Below are 19,907 nucleotides of genomic sequence, written 5' to 3'. Positions count from 1 at the left end.
CGATTCAGATTTTTAGGAACCAGTGGCATCTAAATGTCTCTCTCTTAATAGAGCAAGATTTGGCAGACGCAGTATCGGAAGCGTGGACCTTATGTCTGCGATCGATCGACAGGCACCCCACAGTATTAGACTGGTGGATTAAGGTTGCAAAACCGAGACTGAGAAAAGTGTGTATCAGATACAGCAGAGAAAGAGCGCGGGAGTTAAAAAACAGTATGGAATTTTATTACAGATTGTTGCGGGACCTCTATGAACAGGCAAACGTGTCAACCATTAGATTACAAGACATCAAACACACCAAAGCGAAATTACTCGCCATTAAAAGACAACAGATGGAAGGCTTAAAACTGAAGTCAAAGGCGAAGTCGGTGGTAGCTGATGAAACAACATCCTTATATCATCTGCTTCGGCATGCAAAGAATAGGCGACGAACTGTCATTAATTAAATTAAAACATCCAATGGGACAACACTAACGTCTCAGAAGGAGATTCTAAATGCAGTATACCAGTACTACTATGCATTATATTCTTCCAGCCCACCTCACGAGGGGTCTCTGCAAGAGTTTCTCAGTGTTTTATCCCCACAATTGACAAGTTCTGAAAACGACGAAATCCTCTCTGAAGTCAGTAACGAAGAGGTTCGTGAGATAATAACCAAGTCCCCGTTAAATAAATTTGCTGGACCCGACGGACTGCCTGTAGAATTTGACATTAAATTCTGGTTTTTAATTGGTGACACGTTTACATGCACTGTCAATGAGATTTTTAACGGGCAGACGATACCTGAACATTTTAAATACAGCAAAATTGTACTTATACCGAAAAACAAAGGGACGAAAAGTTTAAACAATTACCGCCCTATTTCACTTTTAAACTCTGACTACAAAATAGTATGCAGGATTTTAAAAAAGAGACTTTCCCCTCTGACCGACAAATTAATTAGTCAACATCAGTCATGTACAACAAATAGAAGTATTTTTAATACAATTTCTGAATATAGAGACATCATCGCCTTAGCATCAGTTTCCAATATCAAATGTGCGCTACTTTTTATAGATTTTAATAAGGCTTTCGACTAGGTGAAGGCCGGCCGCGGTGGTCTAGCGGTTCTGGCGCTGCAGTCCGGAACCGCGGGACTGCTACGGTCGCAGGTTCGAATCCTGCCTCGGGCATGAGTGTGTGTGATGTCCTTAGGTTAGTTACGTTTAAGTAGTTCTAAGTTCTAGGGGACTTATGACCTAAGAGGTTGAGTCCCATAGTGCTCAGAGCCATTTGAACCATTTTTTTTTTTACTCGGTTAATCACCGTTTCCTGTTTGAGGTACTGACAAAAATGGGATTCGTCCACAAAACTGTTAATGTTATAAAAAACATTGCTACTGGTCTGAACGCTAAATTAGCCGTCAACTGTCAGCTGACGCGGCAAATTCAAATAAACCGCGGCGTCCCACAGGGAAGTCCCTTATCTATGTTTTTGTTTGTTGTGTCGTTAGAGCCCTTTTTAAGAAGTGTTCATGAAATTTAAAGGGCATAACTATAACTGGTAGGAAAACTGTAGTGAAAGCCTATGCTGACGATGTTGGTGTCGTCATACGAGGGCAAGATGATGTAATTCGACTAGGGGCCATTATTCAAAACTACTGCCGCGCGTCGGGTGCGACAAAGAACGAAAATAAAAGTACAATCCTGGGAATGCGGGGTCTTGAACGGATACACATCGATTGGGCGAAGTCAGTTACCACCCATAAAACCCTGGGGACAATCCTGACGGCATGTCCAATGAGGATGACAGCCCTCAACTGGAAAGAGGTTTCAACAAAGATTCAAGGGGGACTCATTGAGAACTCACAACGACTTATGAACCAGGTTCAGAGGGTCAAGTTCATTAACTTATGATTCTCTCAAAGGCATTCTATATGGCACAAGTTTTTCCCTTGCCGAAGTTGATAGCTCAGAAAATAATGTCGAGAGTTGCAAATTTCTTATGGAAGGGGGAAATCTTCAGAGTTAACCTAAAAACGGCGACATTACATCCTAGAAATGGAGGCCTCGGACTGGTGGACATACGCAATAAAGCTTCTGCGCTTTTCATAAAAAGGTCTTAAAACATATTTCACGCCAACCCAAGCAGTATTACTACACAATTGTTTAAATGTGTCCAACCGGAAAGCCTTCAGCCACCGGCAGACGTACAAAAAATTAACCCCCGACTGCGATACGTTAGGATCTTGTACACTGAATTGAGCTATGTTAACGAGAAACTCAGAACTTCACTGCACATTACAGCCAGAGACATCATGAGAGAAAGACAACAATATGAAGGCCAAAATAAAATTGCCACGAAATATATGAGTTACAACTGGGATGCAATTTGGGAGAATATTAGTTTTAACGGGCTCAATTCACATGTGGTAACGGCATGGTACAAAGCCGTCAATAATATTGTCAGCACCAACGAACGGCTTTATAAAATTGGGAAAGCTGAAACCCCCTTATGTCAGAAATGTAAACTGGTTGACACCGTGATTCATAGATTCACGTGTGGTGGAAATTTCAACAATTGGAATTGGCTCAGGAAAAATCTTGCACTACTGCAACGAACGTCAACCAATTCCATTACTCCTATGATGCTTTTCAGACCTGAAATTAAGTATTACCCCAAAATCAAAAATAATGCAATACACTGGTTAATGGGACAGTTTGTCCATTACATTATAAATAAAATAGGTGGTGACGACGAAACGGAATTCAAGCTTTTTATGAAAATAGAGTACAGCAAAGTTAAGCAATATGCAGACCAAAGGAAAATGCATGGAAACATGTTGATCATTTTATTCGAAAGAATAGGTGTCAGTTAAAAAGCACAGTCTAACACTACAGTTACTATTTTAGGGGTACTGAAGGACTGAAATATGAGATCTACGTTCAAGATACAGAAACTGCCTCTTCTTTTATCAATTTCTGTTACGTCTGTCCCCCCAATAAGTGTCACATAAATTCTCGATGTCTATTGCAGTATAATAACATCTTTCCTACTCGAATGACTGTTGAATGATAACTCGAATGACAGCCTTCAAATCAGTTCTCCACCCAGACGTCGTACAACCAGTGATCAAAACCACAATAAAAAGAGCAGGCGAAGACCACACACGACTAAAACCGCTTTTCTATAAAATGTAAAATGCACTGAAGGAGCCACTCGGTGCGAGTAATGGCGGGGGCATCGTGGCCAGGCCTCGAGTTCTTTGACCCCTGCCCTCTTTGTCCCCGTCATGCGCCTACTGATATGCTTCCTGCAAGACAAAAAAAAGTGGATAAGGCGTCTGACTAAGGGGAAAAAAAGTCTTAGAGCATTCGACTGCAGATCGAGAGGTCCCCGGTTCAATCCCGGGTGCCCCCTTCATTTTTCAGTACCTCGAAAAAAACAAAAGACGATTGTCGCGGTGAGTTGCAAATACATGTTTGAGATGCACTCCGCACGCCATACGGAAGGCTTTGGAGCAACATTTCATTTCAATGGGAGGATCGCAGCCAAGGGTCTTGCAGGTCATCGTCCTCCCACCATGAGGTCGAACTGAACGAAATCCACTTGCTTGGGGGAAGAATCTTGTACACTGAATTTTATAGAATATTGTGATAGGCAAAAGTTTTCATGTACTGCTGCACGGAGAAAAAAAAATTGGAGGAGCTGGGATTTGAACCCAGGACTTTGTGCATGCAAAGCAGACACTCTACCACTTTTTTTTTTTTTTTTTTTTTCAGTGGAGGGCAGATTAGAACCAAAGACCTCTCGTTCCGCAGCTGTTCACGCTAACCACGGGACCACGGCGCTTTTTTTTTTTTTTTTTTTTTTTTTTAAATCTAATGAACCGCTGCAGGAGCAGGACGACGGGTAGGGCAGGGGTCGACACCCGAAGCCTGGCCATCCCGCCGCCACGCCCAAGCAACGTGTTCGAGTTCGAGGATCGAAGGATCAGGAGGAGGATGTAGTGGGTTTGGCGATGTTGTTTATATTTATTTATTTCTATAAGTTTTATAACATTTGTTTTATAGATTTATTTTTGGTTCATTACAAAGAAAGATCCTACAACTGCCGTAGCCGTGCGTCCGAGTCGTCTTCTCGTCTGTTGGGAGGGGTTCCCCCCTATTCCGTCCGTAGAGGATCAGTATGCTCCAGGATTCTTCTTCATTTTCAGCGTCTCATACCCGGAACGCCCCAGTGAGCAGGAGGATCCACTGAGTTACACCCCCACCAAAGCAAGTACATCTGGGACGAGTCTCTCCTGGATCCTAATGTCATTATTTCTTAGGTTTGAACGGTACAGTAAGTGTTCGAGGAACCTATTCATGACAAGACCTAAGCAGCGTCGACTCCGTGGCGCAACGGTAGCGCGGCTGACTCCAGATCAGAAGGTTGCGTGTTCAAATCACGTCGGGGTCACAATGAAATTGTCGTTTACGAAAGCCATAGGCGAGTAAGTCAGTTTAATCAGATACCAAACGATTACAGAGAACGGACGAACAGGACTTGCTTGAAAAAAGCTACTAGTGCAATTTTCGCATTCTGACATTAAGGTGAAGGCGCCGACTCGCACTTTCTCCAGGCGCGAAGTGTCTAGTATTTTTGATAGTTATATCGTTTAACGCTAATATATAACTGAGAGACAAAAATTACACGATATTTTGCTCGATTAGACGTCTTTAGCCACGCAGAGTATAATACTTTTCCTTACGTTATGGGAATAGGAATATCGTGAAAGGGGGTATAGCTCAGTCGTAGAGCATTCGACTGCAGATCGAGAGGTCCCCGGTTCAATCCCGGGTGCCCCCTTCATTTTTCAGTATCTCGAAAAAAAAAAAGAAAAAAAAGACGATTGTCGCGGTGAGTTGCAAATACACGTTTGAGATGCACTCCGCACGCCATACCGAAGGCTTTGGAGCAACATTTCAATGGGAGGATCGCAGCCAAGGGTCTTGCAGGTCATCGTCCTCCCGCCATGAGGTCGAACTGTACGAAATACACTTGCAGGACTTTCTGCATGCGAAGCAGACACTCTACCACTGAGTTACACCCCCGCCAGAGCAAGTACATCTCGGTCGAGTCTCTCCTGGATCCTACTGTCATTATTTCTTAGGTTTGAACGGTACAGTAAGTGTTCGAGGAACGTATTCATGACAACACCTAAGCAGCGTCGACTCCGTGGCGCAACGGTAGCGCGTGTGACTCCAGATCAAGGTTGCGTGTTCAAATCACGTCGGAGTCACAATGAAATTTACATTTACGAAAGCCATAGGCGAGTATGTCAGTTTAATCAGAGACCAAACGATTACAGAGAACGGACGAACAGAACTTGCTTGAAAAAAGCTACTAGTGCAATTTTCGCATTCTGACATTAAGGTGAAGGCGCCGACTCGCTCTTTCTGCAGGCGCGAAGTGTCTAGTATTTTTGATATTTATATCGTTTAACGCTAATATATAACTGAGAGATAATGATTACACGATATTTTGCTCGATTAGACGTCTTTAGCCAGGCAGAGTATAATATTTTTCCGTAAGTTATGGGAATAGGCAGATCGTGAAAGGGGGTATAGCTCACAGTTCCGCCGCAGCAGCGGCCGTGTGCAGACGTGCCGGAGTGCTCGCTCCGCGCGTGTTTGGCGGCGCCTGCAGCTGGTTGGGCCTTGTGAGTACATCATGGCCTTTGCCATGGACGATCAGTTACGCCGTTACTCGTTGCGTTTCCAGTTCCGTTCGGTTATGGCCGACCACATGTCTACGAATTAGTCAATTTATTCTTCGATAGATTGGGTCTTAAGGACGAGGAAGTTTTGGGATTTTCATACGATTTTCTGGCGAATGCCGTCTACGTGAAACTTGTTAGTGTCGAGCCTTGTTTACGTGTAATGGACTTAACTAAGGGTACTGCCGAATTCGTTAATTCAGATGGTGAAATTTGCAAAGTTGTCGTTAACCATGCTGGGTTAGGCCTGCGCACGGTTCGTGTATTCAACCTACCATTTGAAATTGAACTTGACCGTATTCGGCAATGTCTGTCCCAGTATGGGAACGTATTAGAAATTCACCAAGAGCAGTGGAGTGGACTTAAACACTTCAATGTGGATAATGGTGTCAGGGTAGCGCGAATTGACCTATCCAAGCATATCTCGTCGAATGTCGTGGTACAAGGCTTCCGGGCACTCGTCATGTACGAGGGGCAACCACGTACATGTGTCCTTTGTGGCTCTCCGGACCATATGAAGGCCGCGTGTCCCCGTGCTAAACCAGTGCGTCGTGTTTTACGACAACGTGATGCCCTTGCAGCTGGGCAGGATGGCAATAGGCCGACGTATGCCGAGAGCCTTGTCGGTCCGTCTGTCGTTAGCGCGCCACAGCTGCACGCGGCTGAGGTTGTGCCAGACGTGACCGCCGCCGTTGTAAACACAACTACGGCGAGCCGAATGCCCGTTGCTTCCGCCGTGGAAAACAATGCAACCGACGGGGCCGGAAATTCGCGCCCTTCTGATGCTGGCGTGGTCCGTGCGGAACTTCCGCCTCGGTTGCCCGATGAACATAGGCTCCCATCTGTGGAGAGTCTTCCACCTGAGGACTCTGGTGACCAGCCGCGAGTTTCCCATCCCTTTTAAGTGTCTTCTCCAGTCAGCGTAGTTTCCGGCAAAGAACAGTCTCCCACGGAAGCTACCTCTTCCACTGCGAAATCTGACAACAACGAACAAGTCGAGGACACCCGTCCTCAGAAGAAAGAACGACAAAAGAAATCGGTTCGTAAGCAGAGTGAAGAGGAAACTCATACTCTTGAACAGAAACTGCAGCGTACTATTAAGCAGTTCCGGACGGATGAATGTGCGAGAATCGTCACAGACGATGGAGTACAGGTCGTGCAGCATTCAGAGGAGACCGATGTGGGGACGCATTTCGATAGTTCTGGACCCGATGCATTTATGGATACCACTCCCTCGCCGGGGTCGAGCAGGCAGCCATCCCGGGCTGACGATACGCATTAACATGGTATCACCCTTTCTTATGCGGGATTACAAAATTGCAACTGCTCATATAAATCGAATAACATCTGATGTCAAATTAAAATGTTTGACTGACTATGTGTACGCCGCCGATATAGATATCGTTTTCCTACAAGAAGTCGTCACACCCAAGGTCGGGAATGTCACAGTCTATGAGGCCATCATCAATATCGGCGATGAGCCAGGGACTGCAATTTTATACAAAGCGGGCATCACTTGCAGACCTCGAGCGATTTTAGAAACGGGTAGAGGGACTGTCGTACAATTCGAAGATTTGCCTTTGATCAACGTCTATGCCCCGACTGGATCTACAGGCCGAAGGGATCGGAGTGTTTTTTATCGCGATGAAATTGTGCCATTATTATCCTGTGGTTGTTCGAGGATTTTATTGGGCGGCGATTTTAATTGTGTTGTACGCAGAGAAGACCAGTGTCCGAATTTTAATTTTTGTTTGGAGTTGCGAGATTTAATTGATGGGCTGGACTTACAAGATACCTGGTGCTCACTTCGCCCGCAGGTCACCGGATATACTTATGTTTCCGCTGCCTCCGCTAGTCGTCTGGATAGGTTTTATGTCTCTAAAGACATTTTAAGCGCTGCCAGGGATTGTGAAATATGGCCTGTTAATTTTAGCGACCACTGTGCGTATCACATCACGCTTAGGCACGTCTCGCAGGAAACCTTTTTGGGTCGAGGCGTATGGCAACTGAACGTCGCACTGTTGGACGACGGCGATCTGAAAGGGGATCTTATTGCAACGTGGCAATGGTGCCTCCAGCGCCGACAAAGATATAGGGAGCGTGTTCACTGGTGGACGGAGTTAGTGAAACCGCACATAAAGAAATGTATTTGTCAGTTTGCCAGGGCCAAGGCGTACTGGAAGAAACAGACGTTGGAGTTTTACTTTACCGCTCTCCGCCAGTTGTATAACGATTCCTCTGCACTGCCTGGCAATCTCCTTCGCATTAAACGTACCAAAGCCAAATTCACCGCATTGGTTCGTGAGTCTCTGGCAGGGGCCCAAGTCAGGGCGCGCGCTTCCGATGACACCTTTAACGAGTCAGCGTCCTTGTACCACGTCATACGGGAAGCTAAAAGAGGCAGACAAAAAATCATTACTCAACTGACAGATGACGAAGGTCGTGTTTATGATGAGCAAGGCGAGCTTAAAACTTTTATTCGGAATTATTTTCGGCACCCTTACTCACTGCCTGACACAGATGTAGCGGCGGGAGAGGATTTTTTGTCTAACATTACGGCATCGGTGGATCCGGACGACCACGGACAGCTCCTGGCAAACATAACTAACTTCGAAGTGAATTCAATCATTACGACTGCGGCGAAAGGAAAAGCTGCAGGATCATACGGTTTGCCGGTTGAATTTTATCTTCGGTATTGGGATGTTTTCGGCGACGAACTGACTCTCATGTATAATGAATTGTTAACGAATACTGCTTTTCCATCGCAGTTCACTGAGGGCATGATAGTCTTAGTCTCCAAACCGTCACAAGGGACTTCACTCAATAACTTACGACCAATCACCCTACTCAATGCAGATTTCAAAATCTTTACTAGGATTCTGAATGCCAGACTTAAGCCAGTCCTTAGTAAAGTGCTTGGTTCATACCACATGAACGTGGCTACTGATCGATCAATGATAGACTCCCTGTGCGAATACCGAGATATTGCATATTTGACTTGGATTTGTAAGACCACGTTGGCAATAGTCTTTTTTGACTTCGACAAGGCATTTGATAGGACTAACCACGGACTTATTTTCAGAACGCTGGAAAAACTGGGTTTCACAGCAGCATTTCGTACAGATGATAAGGAACTGTATCTGCAATACGTCTTCCCGCGTGAAATTCAACAGCCAGTTAACAGCCCCTGTGCCCATTCAACAAGGTTTGCGACAAGGGTGCCCGCTTTCTACGACCCTTTTCGCCATTGCTATAGAGCCACTACTGAAGACGTTTTGCGTCACCTTACCAGGTCTTCAAACGCTGAATACAAAGACCGTCTGTCATGCCTATGCGGACGATATTAGCGTCCTTATCAACAACGACGAAGAGTTCGATACCGTGCGACGGCTTGTACACCGGTATGCCAGCGCCTGCGGTGCACGCCTTAACGAACGGAAATCCAAAATCTTGCATTTAGGTCCGCAGGCTCGCTTTGCGAACACCGTTTGGTTAGAGGCAACCAACCAACTCAAGCACCTTGGTTTGATTCTCACTTCGAATCCACGGGAAATGGTGAGAGTGAATTGGGAACAGAAGCTCAACGTCCTTCGAGCTTTGATTCGAGAGCACAATATGCGGTCTTTAGACAGGATTCAGAGAGCACATTTCGTCAATTATTATGTTCTCAGCAAGATTTACCATGTTGCCGCTGTTCTCCCTATTCCTACCGATATTGCAAACAGAATTTTAGCTCTCGCAGGCTGGTACGTTTGGCGAGGTAATATTTTTAAAGTCGCTTTCAAGGCTACCGCTTTACCTCACTATAAAGGTGGTCTAGCCCTTAAAGATGTTGAATTACAGTGCTTAGCGATTTTTCTAGCTAGAACATCAAGGATCTTACGATGTAGTCAGACAGGTCTTACGGCACGTCTATTCCAGCAGTTACGACCACCGGATATGACGCCACCGATAAATGTTGGACCTATCCATCCCGAGCTCGTTCATATTCGCCGATATTACGTGGAGTCCAGCTATGTGCATCAACACCTGCAAGCATTCACTGCTGCGGCTGTCTACAGTGTATTTACGAATCGGCAACAGAATAACTCTATAGAAATGAAGTATCCTGGCAAGAACTGGCGACAAATTTGGATGAATATCAGCACTCCTCTTCTTCGTTCCCGAGTTCGTTCCGTGTGGTATGATGTGAACGAGGTGATGCCCACGGGGGAGAAATTGTGTAAGATCCAATTACGGCCTACACCGACTTGCGACACATGTGGCCATGTGGAAACATTGCAACACATATTATACTGCAGAGATCAGACGCAAATCTGGAACTGGACGAGAATGAAACTGGCTCTTATTAATAGAACGACGCCATCCGCAATACAACTGCAAGATATATTCCACCCGGACTGGCAATTATTTCCGAAATCTAAAAATAATAGCTATACCTGGTTAATTAGACAATACCTATATTATATGCTGACGACTAAAACGCCTACACTTTCTGATTTTCACATGTATCTTATGGCCGAATATTATGCAATCAAACGTCTACGAAAGTATAAAGAAAAATTTCAGAATTTTCTCACCGTTGCTTTGAATGATGGGAAGCTTTAAGAGTGCGAACCAATGGCTACGATCATTGCCTTTTATTTCTTTCTTCTATTATCAGGGTATCTATTTGTCAGTTCTCAGGACTCCATTGCTTCATAGGTGGTACAATGTGTGCACCTAAGGTCAAAGAGAAGCAGCATGCAACAGGATGCCAAACTTGTGGAGCCAGTATTTATTTCTGTTTTTTTTTTTTTTACGTAACACAGAAGACAAGTATAGTTTAATTTGACGAAGTTTAACACAGACGAGGCAGTATTTCTTTCTAGATACCCATATTTCCTCTATATGGAACTTTATTTTTCAATGTATTATTTACGATGCTGAAAGAGAAACCTCTGATCTTGTAGTTTCTGTCTCCACCAACTCAAGGAACACACAATAGTACCCAGTTACTTTAGTCAATAACTGCAAGAAAACACCACGGCGGCAATCTCGGCGAACATATTCTCAACGCTAAGAGATGACCACTTTGAATCATGCCTTCAGGAAACTGAAACATCGACGAATGCAGAACGACACGGAAATATTCATACCATTACTAAGTGAAGACGAGCTTGAGAAGAAAGAAAAAAGAAAAACTTAATAAATAAATGAAAAAAAACTACCACTAAAATCGCGCAAAAAAAAAAAATTGCTCAGTCGTAGAGCATTCGACTGCAGATCGAGAGGTCCCCGGTTCAATCCCGGGTGCCCCCTTCATTTTTCAGTATTTCGAAAAAACAAAAGACGATTGTCGCGGTGAGTTGCAAATACATGTTTGAGATGCACTCCGCACGCCATACCGAAGGCTTTGGAGCAACATTTCAATGGGAGGATCGCAGCCAAGGGTCTTGCAGGTCATCGTCCTCCCGCCATGAGGTCGAACTGTACGAAATCCACTTGCTTGAGGTAAGAATCTTGTACACTGAATTTTATAGAATATGGTGATAGGCAAAAGTTTTCATGTACTGCTGCACGGAGAAACAAAAATTGGAGGAGCTGGGATTTGAACCCAGGACTTTCTGCATGCGAAGCAGACACTCTACCACTGAGTTACACCCCCGCCAGAGCAAGTACATCTCGGTCGAGTCTCTCCTGGATCCTACTGTCATTATTTCTTAGGTTTGAACGGTACAGTAAGTGTTCGAGGAACGTATTCATGACAACACCTAAGCAGCGTCGACTCCGTGGCGCAACGGTAGCGCGTGTGACTCCAGATCAAGGTTGCGTGTTCAAATCACGTCGGAGTCACAATGAAATTTTCATTTACGAAAGCCATAGGTGAGTATGTCTGTTTAATCAGATACCAAACGATTACAGAGAACGGACGAACAGAACTTGCTTGAAAAAAGCTACTAGTGCAATTTTCGCATTCTGACATTAAGGTGAAGGCGCCGACTCGCACTTTCTCCAGGAGCGAAGTGTCTAGTATTTTTGATATTTATATCGTTTAACGCTAATATATAACTGAGAGATAATGATTACACGATATTTTGCTCGATTAGACGTCTTTAGCCAGGCAGAGTATAATATTTTTCCTTTAGTTATTGGAATAGGAAGATCGTGAAAGGGGGTATAGCTCAGTCGTTTCCGCACCAGTTCACCCAAGTACTCGACAATCTGATCCGTAATAGTACGTCGCGAATTCAAATTAATGGTCGCCTCAGTGGCGCTATTGATATCGAATGTTCGGTGAGGCAAGGCTGTCCGATGTCGATGGCTCTCTTTGCCATCGCCATAGAACCTCTGCTCGCTACGCTAACTGCACATTGGAGGGATTGGAAATCAATAGCCAGAAGATTGTGTGCCGTGCGTACGCAGATGATGTCGGCTTTCTTGTCGTGAACGCGCAAGAAGTGCGGTCCTCACTTCAAATACTTCAACGATATGAGGCGGCATCTGGGGCGAAGGTGAACTGGCAAAAATCTGGACTCATGAATGTCGAACGGGGAATAAATCTACCCAATCATGCCCGATTACGAGAAATTACCAGTATAAAGTGCTTAGGACTTGAGTTTCGGCGGAAGATACAGAATACCATTGCTGTTAATTATCGAGCTTTACTTCACAAGGTTAGGGCATGTGTACAACTGCATAGCATGAGGAAACTGAATGCTCTCCAAAAAATTGAACTGGTCAACACTTATATCCTCTCGAAGATTAACTATGTAGCCAAAGTGTTGCCTCTTCCCAGTGGCATTGCACATAGAATGCTGTCTGCCCTGGGCCATTTTGTGACCAGAGGCAATATCTTCAAAGTTAAATAATGTACGTTGACGCTCCCTACTCGGAAGGGCGGATTAAACCTCACTGATGTCTATAAAAAGGCACAGGCGCTCTATCTAAGCAGTATGTATAAGCTATGGACAAAATCTCCACACTGTCTCGCTGCTCACCTCCTCAACGAAATCTCCCCAGCGGACCTCAACCCCCCGATTGATGTACATCATATTCCACACGACCTTTATCATTTAGAATATTTCCTGTTGGAATATAGTTATGCTCGAACAAGAATTCCGGCGAAGGAAATATCGGTGGTGAAGCAACTTTATAAGACTTTGATCGAGTCCACATCCAGGAATAACATCGAAGACAAATATACAGCTCACTATTGGCGGGTCATTTGGGATAATGTTCATTCACGCCATTTACCGTCTCACGTGCGAGCGTCTTAGTATCTCACGGTGAATCGTAAAATAGCTACCAATGCCAGACTCCATTCCATTCATCTGGCCGATTCACCCTTATGCAACACTTGCCAGGTACAAGATAGCGAGGAACACCGATTTGTCTGCGAAAAAGTGCGAGATGTTTGGGCGGTCATACGACAGTTGTTGGCAAGCACCACTAGAACATGCCCTGCGACCATAACGCCAGCTGACTTCCTACTCCGGAGGTAGTGCCTTACCCGCAGACCAAAAGAAATTCAGTAAACTGGCTTAAAGGCCACACAGTTTACTATCTTTTCAATGTGAACGAAACGAGTAAAGAAGACTTTCTTCTGTATTTAATGATACAGCACCACCGACTACAGAAGACTAAAAACTATAAAGCTCATTTTGCAAACTTTTTAAGTCACACGATCACTTCACAGCCAATATAGGATGGTGTGCTTAAAGCCATTTCTTCCGACATGGTTGATTCCACTCTTCCTTCGGACGCCCGGAGTGAAGACCAAAGAAGTTAGTGCGGGGCAGACTAATTTACGAGTGCGTCACTTGGATCATTCGTCACATTCAGAAATTAAAAGAATGTTTGTTGTAGCGCGTTCCGTATCATTGGCGGATGCCTTGCAGAGAACTGAGTTTCCTAGTTTCTTGATTGTAACAGACAATCCGATGGAGAGAAACAACGATAGAAGACTTTTACTTTATTTTGTTCATCCAATACTTACTCTGCACCGCATGATTGCATCTCACTCCACAAATCAAAGTGCACGGATTTCCCGGCTCTCCTGCATACCTATGAAAATGGACATATTTCATTTACACTGCAAATGGATGCAACATTTCGTCTCCGGACTAATTTCTGTTTTTATGTTACTGTCGGCGGTGTCAAGCCGCAGCATTTCTTCATTACGTAGAAGAGGTAGGGTGCCGTGGTGACAGTTAAGGTGGGAGACAAAGTGGCCAGGCCTCAGATTGCATGACCCCTGCCCACCTTGCCTTTCCCTGCCAGACACAGCATTTTCAAAATGAAACCAAAAAAAATAAATAAATAAAATGAAATAAGAAAAAAATGGATAAGGCATCGGTCTCCTAAACCGGGGATTGTGGGTTCGAGTCAAATATTTTAAAAAAAAAGGAAAAAAAAGTCGTAGAGCATTCGACTGCAGATCGAGAGGTCCCCGGTTCAATCCCGGGTGCCACCTTCATTTTTCAGTATCTCGAAAAAACAAAAGACGATTGTCGCGGTGAGTTGCAAATACATGTTTGAGATGCACTCCGCACGCCATACCGAAGGCTTTGGAGCAACATTTCAATGGGAGGATCGCAGCCAAGGTTCTTGCAAGTCATCGTCCTCCCGCCAAGAGGTCGAACTGTATGAAAACCACTTGCTTGGGGGAAGAATCTTGTACACTGAATTTTATAGAATATGGTGATAGGCAAAAGTTTTCATGTACTGCCGCACGGAGAAACAAAAATTGGAGGAGCTGGTATTTGAACCCAGGACTTTCTGCATGCGAAGCAGACACTCTACCACTGAGTTACACCCCCGCCAGAGCAAGCACATCTGGGACGAGTCTCTCCTGGATCCTACTGTCATTATTTCTTAGGTTTGAACGGTACAGTAAGTGTTCGAGGAACCTATTCATGACAAGACCTAAGCAGCGTCGACTCCGTGGCGCAACGGTAGCGCGTCTGATTCCAGATCAAAATGTTGCGTGTTCAAATCACTCAAATCACGTCGGGGTCACAATGAAATTTAGGCGAGTATGTCAGTTTAATCAGATACCAAACGATTACAGAAAACGGACGAACAGAACTTGCTTGAAAAAAGCTACAAGTGCAATTTTCGCATTCTGACATTAAGGTGAAAGCGCCGACTCGCACTTTCTCCAGGCGCGAAGTGTCTAGTATTTTTGATATTTATATCGTTTAACGCTAATATATAACTGAGAGATAATGATTACACGATATTTTGCTCGATTAGATGTCTTTAGCCAGGCAGAATATAATATTTTTTCCTTAAGTTATGGGAATAGGAAGATCGTGAAAGGGGGTATAGCTCAGTCGTAGAGCATTCGACTGCAGATCGAGAGGTCCCCGGTTCAATTCAGTCTGCTTTCGGCCGGTGAGCGGCGAGGACGTCTTGTTTACGTCCCGTCCGCAGAGTCGCGGTCCCGTCCGCAGAGTCGCGAGCGCGCGTAGTTAGTTTACTTCCTCGCCGCAGCTAATACTCGCGTCCGTTAACACTGAGTCGCCATGGCTCATTCGTACAGAAAAGCTACCATCAAGATCAGCTTCCAGTCCGACTACGCACGACCACGAGCCTTTGAAGTCGAAAGATTCATCCGTGACGAAGTTCAAATACCAACACAGCACATCATCGGTATCCACCTATCCATCACAAGCAGCGTCGTTTACGTCAAGGTGGTCGATGACGAGTTATGTCACGCAGTTGTGAACAGATGTGCGAACACTCTCAAGTTCAAACACTCCGATGGTCACATCGGAGAGGTTACTGTTGACCATGCTGGACTAGGATTACGCACACTAAGAGTCTTCGAACTCCCTTTCGAAGTACCACCGGACGTCGTTACCTCATCTTTCCGCCCTTATGGGACGGTAATTAGCCACGTGACCGAAAAATGGAACACCTTCGAGACGTACCAAGTCCTCAACGGCGTCCGACAAGTGAAAATTGAATTAAAGAAACATGTGCCGTCCTACTTAGTCATACGTGGCTGTCGAGCAATAATAATGTACGACGGCCAACCTCGTACTTGTTCTGGTTGCGGCCAGGAGGGTCATGTGCGCTCGGCGTGTATTCAACGTCGGGTTACACAACTTCCATTGCATGACACGACACCACCTCCTACGCTCACGGCCCTCCCCCTCAATTACGCAGAAGTGACACGATCGACGTCATGACAGACGACAACCCCTCCAGAAGACAGGAAGCGTTAGAATGCGCACCTGTCGCCGGTCCTGGATTGACCAACACCATTACGGTGTCTGCAGGGGTTGAAGAACGCCGCCCATCGACTCCACATGAAGATTCGGACGAGAGAATGGAACTCGACACTAGGGATTGTACCGACCTCTGCCTTTCTCCCTGAGGGGGATGCTATACGGGAACCACAAACTCTTTCGGACACAGAAACCCACGTCCGCCAACAATGGTCACCGAGAAAACATAAAAAGCGACGTCGCACACCCTCAGACGATTGCCTCCAGCGGACGTCTTCTCCAGTTGACGACCGGACGGCCGACGAAACGACGAGGAGAATGGATGACACGAGTTCGCCCTCACCTGTCACTTTGTCTGATTTTGACAAACCCGATTCCGCTCCCTCGGACAAACGGATGGCCAGCACAGCGCCCGCCGTTGGTACACAACCGGCAACAACTGCGGATTCACCCTTAGTCACTCAGCCCACAAGTGTTCTACCGCAGCCACCGTTAACTTACGGACCTTGGGCGGATGACATTGAAGACGATTCTACGGCCGCTGTGGTGGATGAGGAGAGGGGTCTCTCCTCCCACACCTCGGTCCCTCCCGAGTAGCAACAGATGACGGCGCGGACGCGGCCAGCAGATCACAGGCCCCACCTTTTACGGCGACACTGACGGCAGCCCCCACCGCAGGAGACAATCTACAAACCTATCGCTTAACGACCATCAACATTAACACCATTCGGACACGTACGAAGTTGTCGCTGCTCCAAGACATGCTCAATGCAGCAGACGTTGACATTGCCTTTCTCCAAGAAGTCTTCGTCGCCGATTTCCCGGGTATGTATGGTTATACGGCTCATGTGTCCCACGCCTCGCCAACTAACAGTGGAGTCGCCATTCTCCTCAGAGAGGGCCTCGAGGCGGACGAAGTCCGATATCTCCCCGACGCTAGAGAGATGGCCGTAACGGTGCAAGGCGTCCGGTTTATCAATGTGTACGCCCCTTACGGAACGAATCGCCGTCGTGACCGATCGCTCTTCTTCGCAGAAGGAATAGCACCGCTTTTTCAGGGCAGGCACGATGACTTGATATTAGGGGGCGATTTCAATTGCTCCCAAGCACCTAAAGATCAGCTGCCACGCCAGTCACCGTGCCCCGAACTTGGGACACTCATCGGCGATCTCCAGCTAGTAGATACATGGGAACATGTCCGAGGAAATAGACTGGGATACACCCATTTCACGAGTCACTCGTCTAGTCGCATCGATAGGATTTACGTCTCCCGTTCTCTCGCGGCAACGGTGAGTGACGCGGAGGTGTGGCCAGTAGCCTTTTCTGATCACGAGGCCTATATATGTGCCGTCACCCTTCATCGCCAACGGGTGTGGCGCAGCCGACATCCCTGGAAATTAAACCTTGCTCATCTCGCTTCTCCGGATTGTCGACGCGCCATCGAAGACACGTGGAGTTTGTGCGTCCGCCGCCTCCCAACGTATCCTACGTCGATTAGTTGGTGGTTAACCTGCGCCAAGCCGGCCCTACAGCGAACCTTTATTACGTATGGTCGTGAGACTGCTGCTTGGAGGCGGCAGACCCTTGATTTTTATTTCACCGTCTTTCGCGAATGCGCCTCCTTGCCACCCACACCGGAACGACAGCTGACAGTTCAGCGTGCGAAAGCACAGATCGTAGCCCATATGCGCCGACACCTCGAAGGGACGATCGTCCGAGCGCGGACACAAGACAGACTCGCTACGGAACGACCCACCATGTACCACGTCATCCGAGAACGTACACTGCGAAGACGGGCACTGATACATGCCATCACCACTGAGGACGGCCATCACCACACCACACAACGCGATATTGCTGCAGCCTTCTTCGACCATTACGCACGAGTTTATTCTGCTCAATGTTCCGACCCGACGACGGTGACAGCAGTGTCACAACTGGTTTTCGGCATTGTCCCACAGGATTTACAAACTGAATTATTGAACGACATTACGGCAGACGAAGTTATCAACGCCATCGGTAAAGGAGCGGCGAATAAGTCTCCTGGCCCCGACGGGCTCCCTGTGGAGTTTTATAGAACTTTCCAGTATTTACTGGCTCCCAAGTTAACAGACATCTGTCGGGAGCTTATGTCCCCCGCGGTGCCGCTCCCTGCGACCTTCGTAGAAGGAATAATTATACCGGTTCACAAGCCTAAAGGTGGGGCTCGAATACAAGATTACCGCCCGCTAACACTCGTCAACTGCGACATGAAGATATTCACCAGACTATTAGCAAACCGTCTACGACCGACCCTACCTTACGTCATCTCGCCAGATCAGACTTCCCTAGGGGGTATCAACAACATCCACACAGCACTGTGTCGATACCGTGACTTAATAGCCCTATCCAGGGCACGCCGCATCCCGGGAGCGCTGGCATCACTAGATTTTAGCCAAGCTTTTGATCGAGTGGATCACGCGTACCTAACGTCCGTTCTCCAGCACATGCAGTACCCACAGCAATTCACAGACGTCGTGATGCGCCTACTCCGAGGGGCGACTTCCAAAGAGCTCGTTAACGGGCGTCTCTCGCAGTCCCTCCCGATTTTCCGCTCCGTCCGTCAAGGCTGCCCCTTGTCGACGTTACTATATGCTCTGGCACTGGAACCGCTCCTCTGTGGTCTCCGTCAACGCCTCACCGTTCTTACCCTACGTGACGGCACATTTCGCTGTACAGCATATGCATACGACCTGGTTCTCGTGTTCCGCAATCGCGACGATGTCAACAGAGCACTAGAATGGATTACCATGTACGGTGTAGCTTCCGGCAGCTGTCTCAACGTCGCCAAATCGGTCGCTATGGCCATAGGAGACGGGTTGACCCCAGCGTGTGTCGAACCCCTACAGCTTCGTGGCACTATCAGATGTCTCGGAATAGAGTTTCACGACGACATACGGCGCACCGCGGCTCTTAACTACCGCCGCTTATTACAACAAATTCGGGTCCAGATCTTCAACCTTCGTCTGCGGACCCTCGACATTCTCCAAAGGACACACTTCGTCAATGTTTACCTCGCATCGCGCCTTCCACACACAGCGCGTGTTCTCCCAATACCGTTACTGATGGCTCGACGTCTATTAGCGGCATTCGGAGCCTACGGCAGTACAGGCATGCTCTTCAAAGTCAGTTATGAGTCACTGACCCTTCCCCCAGAAAGGGGAGGTCTTGGTCTAGTCCATGTCCACGACAGAGCTGTGGCCCTGTATGTCAGCTCACACATCAAGCTGTGGCACCACCACCCGGAAAGTTTGACAGGTTTGCTGTTGGAGTCCTTAGCTCCGCCCTCCATTATGCCCCCACTGACGACGTAAGACATACCCCCACCCTTCTACTACTTCGGGAACTTTTACATTGAACACAGCTATGTCCGTATCGCAGTACCACCGACGAAACAGGCGTCGGCGCGGGATATACACTCCTGGAAATGGAAAAAAGAACACATTGACACCGGTGTGTCAGACCCACCATACTTGCTCCGGACACTGCGAGAGGGCTGTACAAGCAATGATCACACGCACGGCACAGCGGACACACCAGGAACCTCGGTGTTGGCCGTCAAATGGCGCTAGCTGCGCAGCATTTGTGCACCGCCGCCGTCAGTGTCAGCCAGTTTGCCGTGGCATACGGAGCTCCATCGCAGTCTTTAACACTGGTAGCATGCCGCGACAGCGTGGACGTGAACCGTATGTGCAGTTGACGGACTTTGAGCGAGGGCGTATAGTGGGCATGCGGGAGGCCGGGTAGACGTACCGCCGAATTGCCCAACACGTGGGGCGTGAGGTCTCCACAGTACATCGATGTTGTCGCCAGTGGTCGGCGGAAGGTGCACGTGCCCGTCGACCTGGGACCAGACCGCAGCGACGCACGGATGCACGCCAAGACCGTAGGATCCTACGCAGTGCCGTAGG

At 47.0% G+C, this 19,907-nt stretch overlaps 4 non-coding genes across 4 annotated transcripts; 2 read left to right on the top strand and 2 right to left on the bottom strand.

Annotated features, from left to right (window-relative positions):
* Nucleotides 1–4,368: 4,368 nt before the first annotated feature.
* Nucleotides 4,369–4,440, top strand: Trnaw-cca (transfer RNA tryptophan (anticodon CCA)). Its single transcript has one exon. It is a non-coding gene; the product is annotated as a tRNA-Trp (tRNA).
* Nucleotides 4,441–4,758: 318 nt separating this feature from the next.
* On the top strand, nt 4,759–4,830 carry Trnac-gca (transfer RNA cysteine (anticodon GCA)). The gene has a single exon. It is a non-coding gene; the product is annotated as a tRNA-Cys (tRNA).
* A 6,485-nt stretch (nt 4,831–11,315) lies between these two features.
* Trnaa-cgc (transfer RNA alanine (anticodon CGC)) lies at nt 11,316–11,387 on the bottom strand. Its single transcript has one exon. It is a non-coding gene; the product is annotated as a tRNA-Ala (tRNA).
* Nucleotides 11,388–14,469: 3,082 nt separating this feature from the next.
* Nucleotides 14,470–14,541, bottom strand: Trnaa-cgc (transfer RNA alanine (anticodon CGC)). Its single transcript has one exon. It is a non-coding gene; the product is annotated as a tRNA-Ala (tRNA).
* Between the last annotated feature and the right edge of the window lie 5,366 nt (nt 14,542–19,907).

This window comes from Schistocerca cancellata, chromosome 3 (genome assembly GCF_023864275.1).
Source record: "Schistocerca cancellata isolate TAMUIC-IGC-003103 chromosome 3, iqSchCanc2.1, whole genome shotgun sequence".
Classification (NCBI taxonomy): domain Eukaryota; kingdom Metazoa; phylum Arthropoda; class Insecta; order Orthoptera; family Acrididae; genus Schistocerca; species Schistocerca cancellata.
Note: the sequence above shows the minus strand (reverse complement) of the source record. Positions and strands in the feature narration are given on the sequence as shown.